An 11,035-nucleotide genomic window follows, 5' to 3' on the forward strand; every position below is an offset into this window, starting at 1 on the left:
GGCATACTATGGAATGCAAGGTCGTAACCAAGCATTCTCTCTACCCCATCCTAGTCTGTACTAGCACTCAAGGCATGGGAGAGAACATACAATTATCTTATTAGGTTCATTTTCCCTTATTTAGTGTAAATGTTTTCACTTATTAAATCAACTTACAATGGGTTACTCCAGGCAGCCTCTTAGGGCCCCGATCCCCATTGCAAGCCACTTCCCGACTCTACACATAGATAACCTACCCTAGGCTCATGAAATCACAAATCAAGAATCATAATAAAATCACCTCAGTCCTATACAAGCAACTGAAAAACATCATAAAAGATAAGCCACAAAAATTACATCAGTTCTTCATGAGCAACAGATAAGCATCCAATAATAATCATATGATCACGACAGTTCTCTATCAGCAACTGAAGGCATCAATGATAAATCACAAAATCCAATGGTTCTCCAATGAGCAACCAGAAAGTATCCCAATAGTAAATTACAATACTGATCGAAGACTCCAGAATGGTCAAGTCAAAACATGACATCATCAAGAACATAACAAACACTTCAGTCCTCTCAAGCGACCGAAAAGCAATCCAAGTATAACTGATCGAGACTCAAAAATGGTTATCAAATATAACTGATCGATGACTCCAAAATGGTTAAGTCAAGTATCTCAAATACGTACATCTCAGCTTCACACAAGGAAACTGGAAAGCAATAACAAACAGTAAATACAATCATATCATAGAGCACTTCATCACATTACCATGGTCAGGTTAAGAAAGATCGAGACCAAATCATCATGATATCACAATCACAAACCCCTGAGCCTCTGGTAACGACCTAGGATTGGTCAAGCTAATACAACCCCAAGAACATACATAAAACAGAACATAGGTATCAAGTTTTGGTTTGATTGATAATATACTATTGAGTTAATGTAACGTTTCAGTTTTAGTTTCAAGGTATGATTCAAGTTCAAAATATTTCTAGATAACCCTACAAGTTGACACAATCACTTGTTCGAGTGAAATTAGAATTACCCTCCCATCATGTTTTAAATCAATAATATAATTCTACATTTTTTTTTTCAGATAATATCCATCATTAATTAACTTTAATTCAACTAATTTTAATTAAATTAATTAATAATTATTGATCAAAATGCTTATATTAATATTTTCATTAATTATCAATTTATTAATATTTGACCAAAAATTATTAATAAATTAATAATTACAAAAACTATATTAAGACGCATCGATATTTAAATTAACAACTAATAATAAAAACTATCAATAAATATTATTAAATAATAATAAAATTTACTTATTAATAAAGCATTATTAATTAATAATAAATTTGAATTTAAAATCTATTAATACAAATTATTAAATAATAATAAAGTTTATAAAAAAAAATCATACTAATTAAAAAGTTATATTATATAACTTTTTAAAATATAAATAATACGTAAGCTTATAAAGTTAAAAAGAAACTTAAAACATAATTTAATTAATAAAAGTTTTATAAAAAGCTTTACACGTATCTTATGAAACTTTATAAAAACTTTTTAAGAATCTTACTTTAGTTAAAAGTTTATAAAAACTTTTTAATAAAACAAAACATTATAAAGCATATGCCATGCGATTAATCGCAGGCCTGCCACTGGGTACGGCTGCTGTCACTGCGATCAGTACCGCACAGTGTGCATAAAGGCCGCTGACTTAGAAAGGTACGTGGGGCAGTTTGAGTATATATATTTTTAAATATAATTTTATCAAATTCTATCAACACCCTCTCATATGTAGGTCTAAATTATTATTATTATTATTTTTCAAAATCGATTTTAATTTATTAATAATTGTTTTAAACAATCCTCTTCCTCTTCATAAGCACATTAAACATATATATATATATATATTTTAAATAAATAATTACCATTTTAATCTGATAGAAAAGATAAATTGAACCATTCAAATTTTCAATCTAAAATTTTCATTTAATTTAAAATTCAACCCTTCCCTGATTAAATCTTGATTTCTTTAGTCTAACAAACGAGAATTCCTAATTAGTTTTTCAATCTAGATTCATAGATGGAATCGAATAGCAAAAGATCCAGAACGAAGAATTCACACATTCGAGAAGACAAGTTCTTACAATCACGAAGTAGACAGAACATATTAAATTTCTTAAATCATTTAGGGGTCAAAATACCAGACCCTACCTGATCCTGATGCTAATATGCAACCGCCCAAAAATTGTGGGAAAATTCGCTCCTCTTCAAGAACTTTTCTCTGATAATCTTTCCTATCCTTCTTCTTCTGAATTTGCTTCCTAAAAATTCATCTCCAAATTCGTGTCCAATCTTCATGTCCCCAGAAATGAACCTTCAATGTTGTGATAAGCAAATTTTCTCCTCAAATCGGGGCACTAATTGTGCGTTTACCCGAGAAGACTCTTTGCACAACTCAGTTAACTCCAAATTATCTTTTATTTTATTTTGCATTCATCTTTTATGCACATTAAGTTGAATTATTAAATAACTTTATTTAATATTCCACTTGACTTCTATTTTTAATCTTTATTACTTTTAATCTCATGCACACTTTATGAAATTAAAGTAACATTATTATTTTCACTTATTTTTTTTTTTATCTTTCAATAAATTTCTTTCATTTAATCTTATGCATAAGTCATGCAAACTAGAATCTTTTATTAAATAATTATATTTTCACTTTTTAAATTATTTTAGAAACTAAATTGATAAAAATATTTATTAACTCAAATAATAATAATATTTAGCATTTATTTAAAAATGAACTCTAAATATATTATTATTAAATTAACTAAATATTATCACGTTCTAAATTTAGACTTAAAGCTTTTATCTCCAAATTTAATTCCTTTCATTTAATTAATTTCCTAATTTAAATAAAATAATAATTAAATATTAAAATGTCATAATAATCTTCTATTAAATTAAATCATTAATTAATCGTTTTAATTAATTTCTTTTATATTTAAACTCATGCTTAGATCATGCGATTTAGAAACCTTTAATAATTTAATATCTTTTCCACTTTTAATTTATTTAAGAAACTTTAATTGATAAAATATTTATTAATTCAATTAATAATAATATTTAGCATTTATTTAAAAATGAACTCTAAATATATATTATTATTAAATTAAATAAATATTATCACATTCTAAAATTATACTTAAAACTTTTATTTCCAAATTTAATTCTTTTTATTTAATTAATTTCTCAATTAATAAAATACAATTAAATATTAAAATATCATAATAATTTTCTATTAAATTAAATCATTAATTAATCCTTTTAATTAAACTTAATTAATAGAAAATACATCAAGGACTCATAAAGCAACATATGAAAACCCATCATAGAAGAACACATACTAAATCAAACAAAAAGGGTTATAATCACGAAATAACATCATTTGATGCATTCGGAGGGTACTTAACTCAGATACTTGTCCTAATTATCAATTAGGACAATTGGCTAAAGGGTTTAGGATTTGGACTTAAGAGTTTATCTCCCCTCTCTTACCATTGAGATAATGTGATAGGGTACGCTCATCCTGGCAATTCAGGGAAGTCGATACCCGGTACCTGCAACCTGCATAAAATTCACGCATGTACAGACACAATATTCTAAGCTAAACAGACAATGGCAGGAAGTGGTGCATCGTGTAGATCCCGACTAGCAGGTGACTACGACTCCCTTCCTTAACCACATCAGAAACACCATACATAAAGAAAAAAAACATGCACACCATACACATGCAGTATGGGGTAAGTATCCATAAGAAAGCACATGTGATAATAAACCATATAACTAATCATCATTGATAATTGAAAACATTGAATAATCATCATACATGCATGAAATATAGAGTACCAAGTAATCTCATCATATAATAAACTGAGTGTAAAACAACATCTGATAATCTCTAAAATAATAATACTAATCATCAAACATAAATTGGCCTAAAAGAGTTTGGCAAGGATGACAGAAATGCGACTTAGGGGCAGGCACTACAGCTTTCTCAATCTACATTTACAATAGGACCTCATTAAGATAATACAATACACATTATATTGCATCTTTCCATAATTACATAACATTTTTGACTCATAGTCTCCACAAATCTTCACACGTACAACCTCAGACTTTGCATGATCAACTAAACCATCATCATCATGTCTTCTACCTCTATCTAACCGTGCTTAACTAGATTGTATCTCTATTAGGAGATATAATCCAATTACCAAAAATTGCTTTTTACGAACTCAACAAAAAAAAATTCTTCAATAAATCTTGAATAATTGTCAATTCTCTTCATATTTCTTTGTGTGCTCTTAGCTACGCTGTCATGATACTTTGTAGAACATGTCCTAAACTACACTTTTCTTTATTTTCAGTCCTCTAACCTCGTGATCTCAATTACTATGTGCTTCTCTACCACTCTTCACATAATCATAAGTATCTTGACATCAATGAAAAACATAGTCATGAATGCAACACACAATCATGATAAGAATCTCCTAAATGCTCCAGCAGTGTTAGGATACTCCCCCATAGGAATATCATCAACATTCATGATAACAATATCCCCCTTTGGCATTGGTGGCAACATAGATGAAAAACATCTGGTTTCATGAATACCAAATCTGCTGCAACTACTCACTATACTCTTTCTTTTCAAATCCTCTTCATCAATCAAATTTGAATCTTAGGAAAAAATCTCAATTAATGTTTCTCCCCCATAGATATACTTCCCCCATTAACATTGATACTTTCTCCATTTTTTCTCCCCCATTTCAATGTATCATGTGATGTTTTTCATGTACATCTTTTCCCCCATTGACATCATTGACAAAGGAATCCTTATGTCAATTCTTCTACAAATAAATATTTGACAAGCTTAGGTGTCCAAAGACACTATTAAATATTGGTTACCAAGAGTCCTTCATGACTTAGCTCAAACACAAATACTCCCATAGTCTAGATAAATATTAATGCTTTGTATTGCTGGATTGATGTAATCTCTACATCAACTACTAATAAGTAGGTAGGGACATAACCCCAAGCATACCTCTTAGGCACTCAAATGTATCATTCGATCAAGGCTTTGTAAATATGTCTTCTATCTTCTCCTTTGTACTAATATATGCTCTAATCAGATCTCCTTCTCTACAACTTTCTCTATCAAAATATGATAATAGATATGTATTTTGCCTTAGAATGTAACACATGATTCTTATACACACTTCCTATACTTGTGTTATCACAATTTATGATAACAGTCTCTATAACTCTTAACTCCAATATCCTTTAACATATGCTTCATCTACATGGCCTGATTACAATTATTCATTGCTATTACATAGTGTGCTTCTGTTTTGCTCTGAGAAATACAATCTTGTTTCTTTCTTAGCTAAGAAAGTAAGCTTCCTCTTAAGAAAAATTATCCACCACTTGTACTCTTTATGTCATCCATACTACCTTCCCAATCTACATCAGTAAATGAACATAATTTAAAGTAATTTGATGTGTCATACCATAACCCAAAATTAGGTGTACCCTTCAAATATCTAAAAATCCTTTTTATTGCTGCATACTATGATTCTTTAGGATCATATTGAAATCTCACCACAATGCTAATTGCATTAGCTATATCTAGTCTTGTGTGAGTCAAATAGTGTAATCCTCCAATCATAGATCTATACTTCTTCTCAACAATATATGTCTCAACTTTTCTAGATAATTTATGACTAGTTATTATAGGTGTAACAATAGGTTTACAACTTTCCAAACCATACCTTTTTAGAAAATCTTTTAGATACTTAGTGTGTGATAAGAAAATACCATCACTGCTCTACACAATATGTAAGCCCAACAAATACTTCATCTCACTAATCATGCTCATCTCAAATTCCTTCTTCATTTCACTAGAATATTTATCACTTGCTTCATCATTACCTCCAAATATTGTGTCATCCAAAAAATCTTCAACAATTAGTAAAACATTCTCAATTTCCTTCTGATAAAAGTTACTATTTACAATACCTTTAGAAAATCCTAATTTGGCCATATATTTGTCCAACCTTACATACCAAGCTCTAGGTGCTTGTTTCAATCCATACAAAGCTTTTTTCAAGCTTACAAACCATGTCTCCTTTTGTTAAAGGAAAACCTTTAAGTTATTTAATATAAATTTATTCTTCAAGTTCTCCATTCAGAAATGTTGATTTGACATCCATTTGATACACTTTGAATTTCTTGTTAGCGACATATGCAAAAAACATTCTAACTGCTTCTATTCTAGCAACAGGTGCAAATATTTCCTCATAATCAATACCTTCTTGTTGTGAATAACCTTTACATACTAGTCTTTATTTGTTTCTCACTACCTCACCTTGTTCATTCATCTTATTTCTGAAAATCCACTTAGTTCCAATAACATTCTTGTCTTTAGGTCTAGGAACCAATTCCCATGTATCATTCTTCTCAATCTGATCTTATTCTTCTCTCATAGCTTGAATTTGAAAGTCATCTTAACTATATTCATTTGCACTTTTAGGCTCAGTTTGAGAAATCAAACATAGTTCTTCTCTTTGTACCTTGTTCCTTGTCATCACTCATTTGTCTTTGTTACTAGTAATCTAATCAATAGTATGATTATATATCAAGTTCTTATTAGGTGTCACTGTCTCAAATCTTACTTTAGCTCTAGCTTCACTCCTTGGTTCTTCTCTTTTTCCACAATCTGTATGTCATTTGGTAAATATATGTCAATTTCATAAAAAAAATCAGTATTCTCTTGGTTAGCCTTGGGATTAGTCACTTCATCAGAATTATAATCAAGCATTCTTTCTTGAATTCCAAACTTCTCATCAACTTTAACATTCATTCTCTCAACAATAGTATTGGTTGTTTGATTAAAACATATGTATGCTTTACTTTTCAATGGATAACTAATAAATATACCTTCATCACTTCATGCATAAAACTTACCAATCTCATCTTCTCACTTAATGTAACACTTACTTCCAAAAATTTTGAAATATTTAACCGAGGGCGCATGTCCAAATGAAAGCTCATATGGGGTCTTCTCAGTACCTTGTCTAATTTGAAATTTGTTCACTGTATATACTTTTGTGTTTACTTCTTCTCTTCAAATTTTCTTTGAGACATTGTTCTCAAACACCATAGCTCTTGATACATCTGTTACTAACTGTATTTGTTAAACATGGGCCTCTAATTCAACCACACACTTCAATATGATCATTATTTGTCAAGTGCATCCAAGAATGAACATAGTATTATTCATCCTAAATTTTTGTACAAGGCATTTGTTTTCTTCTAACTAGATAGGTTTTTACTATGTGCTCTTAGAATTGAGATTTCAGTAATTGTTGTCCATTTTTGCCCACCATTTAGCCCATCACTGATAACTGATTTGAGAGACCTTCAATAGGCTAGATTCTTTGATGTGGGTTAACACACTTTTTGGTTGGGTTAATATCTCATGTTAACTCGGTCTCTTCATGAGCCAAGTTGGCTCAGTTCCTTCATTGATCAAGCTAGTTCAATTTATTCATTGACTGAGGTGGCTTGTTTTCCTTCATGTGCCAAGTTGCACATTAACACACATTTTATTCTAGGGTTAACATTTTGTGTTAACCATTTTCACCATTTCAGAGAATGACTTTTCTACTCTTTTGGAAATAGTGAAATTCATTGTTTTGGAAGGCTTATCTTTTTTGCTTCTGTGAAATCGCAAAATTTTTGCTACCTCTTCAACTATGCATTTGGGAATTGTGTTGACTAATAGATTTATGTAATGTGGTAGATCTTTCTTCTGCTAGGCTACAAATCTTTAGATATTTTCTAGGTGCATCTGGGCTATCCATTCTTTTGAAGAAGATCTTGGATCTACGGTTGGATTTTATTCACTTGTTGAAGAGATTTTTGTACATCTAGGCTATTTATTTCAAAGTGAAGATCTACATCGATGGTTCACACCTTTTTTTTGGGAAAATCATATTTATTCCATGCAGGTCAACTCCATAATTTTCGTAGCTTTTTTGACAATGGTGCGAATTTATTTGTTGCTACCATGACACATTACAAGGACTATTCTTTAATGTTGAACAACATTCTTGGCCTTGATTGTTAAAAATATTTGCATCTCCATGCCTTATTAATGATTGTAATGATCAAATATCATGAGATTTGATTTCTTATGGCTGGATACATTTGATTTTTTTCTTCTTGTAACTTCATTACAATAGATTGTATTTCATGATCAGATTTAGTTCTGATATTCATTTGTTTATGCTCTTGACAATTTGACTCCATCTCGTGGGGTTTGAGCTCCATAGTTTAGATCTGAGTTATGCTTGATCTATAAAGGCAAGTTGTAAATATGTTTGCTAGGTTCTTCTCTATTTTCATTTTGTAGTAGCATTATGCTTGACATTTTTTTTCCTTCCATTAATGAAAAAACCTTGTTCTTACCTATTTTGGCCATTCCTTAGTTTGTGCATGTTTATTGCCTTGTTTTGAATGCTTCTTTTCCATTTTCTCAAATCTACATGTTGTGTCAAGTCTGTTAGCAGTTTCTACATTGTGAAATATCTTTTCCTTTTAGCACTTCAATCAATTCTAAACCTACATGTGTTTCCTTTGAAGATGGATTAGAGTTCAATTAGTGTATTCTGGTACTTTCGTTGATGTGTAGTACAATTACGAGTAGAGTTGTAACCACTCATTCTATCTTGGTGCATCACCCCCCTTTCCCTTTCACCATTATAATCTCAAATTCCTTCTTCTTTTTCCTCTCAAGTGGTAGCATAGGTGCATCCTAACAGTAAGGAAGCCAACCTTCTCCAAAGATTCAACCTCAAAGCACAAGTCCCACACTTGGAGGCTATTTTCATGTTACACAAGGTTGCCTGAATCTTGGAATTAAAAATAGGAAAGGAGTAAACTTCTAAGAGGGGGGAATGGTGGTGGGAGGGGGAGGGGGTGAATCAAGAGTTTAAACTTGGACCCATAAGACTTTCACCATTCATACATCACATGCATTAATATAATGAAATAACATATAAAGCATATGCATCAATCATGTAAACATGTAATCAAACACATGCACTTAACACCATATATGATTACCCAAAAACCCTGCAAATGAGAAGGTAAAACTGGGGTGGGGATGACACCCACAAATCTTCACTATTGTAGCTGTAAAGTGTATCCAATTAAGGTTACAATGGTTTGACCATGAATCATGGTCCGACCTATGAAAGGCCTACCTTGTTAAAGGCTTACAAAGACTATTAAGTCCCACCTTGTTAGAGGATTTCAACACCATGTTAGAAGTGTTCCTAGTTAGAGGACATTAGGTCATTCACTTGGAATGCCACCCTGTTAAAGGATTTGGTAAAGCCTATTAGGACTACTCCACCTAGGAGATTGAACTAAAATCACCTATTAGAATGTCTCAACATAGAACTTATGGTTGGCACTTGCTTGCCTGATAACAGATCACCTCTATCCAATCTCTAATTGATCCTTTACAATCTAATGTATCAATGTTGTATCCTCTATTCTCTATTCTTTACTTAATTGATTCTACAATTCATTCCTTCTTCATAACTTCTTAGCCTCCATGAATGCTCTATCATTCACATGCATACTTCTCTATACTTCTCTTACACACTCATAAGAAGTTTAGGGTTTCATCCTCCTTAAGAAGACTAGGAGACTTAGGGTTAGGTATGAATCTACGGTTGAGAGTCATCCATATTGCCACTTAAACCTTCCCATTTTCTGATTGGCTACATGTAATTACATAGGGAATCTACATATAGATTCATCCTTATCTTCAAAAGATTGAAATCTATCTTTAGGTCGGTGAAAAAATGGTTTACATGGTTGTTTGTGCCATAACAAACAAATATGTCCAATAAGTGTTGCTCGACATATGAAGTTACTAATCCTCGACACTTACTACAATTCTATTCTGACTTAGCACTTAAACTGCTCGACATCCACTATTTACTTGGCTCTTGAATCACTCGGCATGGTCTATCTAGTCAACACCTGAGTGACTTGGCACATGAGTGACTCGACACTCATTATAACTCAACATGGTCTAATATTTACATGTTGTAATTGACATGCATTACTAGTTCGACATGAACTTAGTAAATGACTTAAGTGTGTTGACACTTACTTGTCAAAACTAATCTAAGATCAACACTGAGAAGTAGTTCCTCGGGCAAGGGTGCAAACTTTTGTGTTAACTATTTTTGGCACGCCTAGTGGGAGAAACATTTTTAGTTGCACAAGTCTACCGGAAGCCAATCCAATCCTATGCATTGAGAATTTGGATGTTATTCTCAGTGAAATCAGCCTTTAGAGGCATTTTATCTAACACCATGGTGACTCTATTGATCTTCTGGTTTCAACAAACTAAGTGCTGATTTTTGTGAAGATCTTTTGATTTTTTTGGTTCCTCATATTTCCTATGAAATCCCTTGTTTAAATGCTTCTTCATGGATCCTCTCCATGAAGATATTTTTTTTCAATCCTCCATATTATGAGAATAAAGATGAATTTTTGGCCTACCTTCACTCTCTAGAGTTTAACGTGAAGGTGGACCAATTTGAGGAGGAGATCACAAGGAAATTGGCTATTGCAGTAGAGGACACTACTAAATTTGAACTCAATTTTAAACCAATTTTGGTCAAAATTTCCACCCAGGTTGGTTGAAATTTTGACCAAGATGTTTGTTGAATTTTTTTTGGTCAAAATTTTGACCAAAACATTCATTGAAATTTTTTAATTTTTGGTGGTCTTGATTTGTCAATGTTGGTCAAAATTTTGACCAATCCATTTGTCGAATTTTTTTTTGATTGGTCAAAATTTCAACCAATCCTTTCATCAAAATTTTTACCAACTCTTTCCTTGAAATTTTTTTGATTAGTGGAAATTTTGACCAATGCT

This window comes from Cupressus sempervirens, chromosome 2 (genome assembly GCF_028749045.1).
Source record: "Cupressus sempervirens isolate cs-2001-9-10 chromosome 2, ASM2874904v1, whole genome shotgun sequence".
Classification (NCBI taxonomy): Eukaryota; Viridiplantae; Streptophyta; class Pinopsida; order Cupressales; family Cupressaceae; genus Cupressus; species Cupressus sempervirens.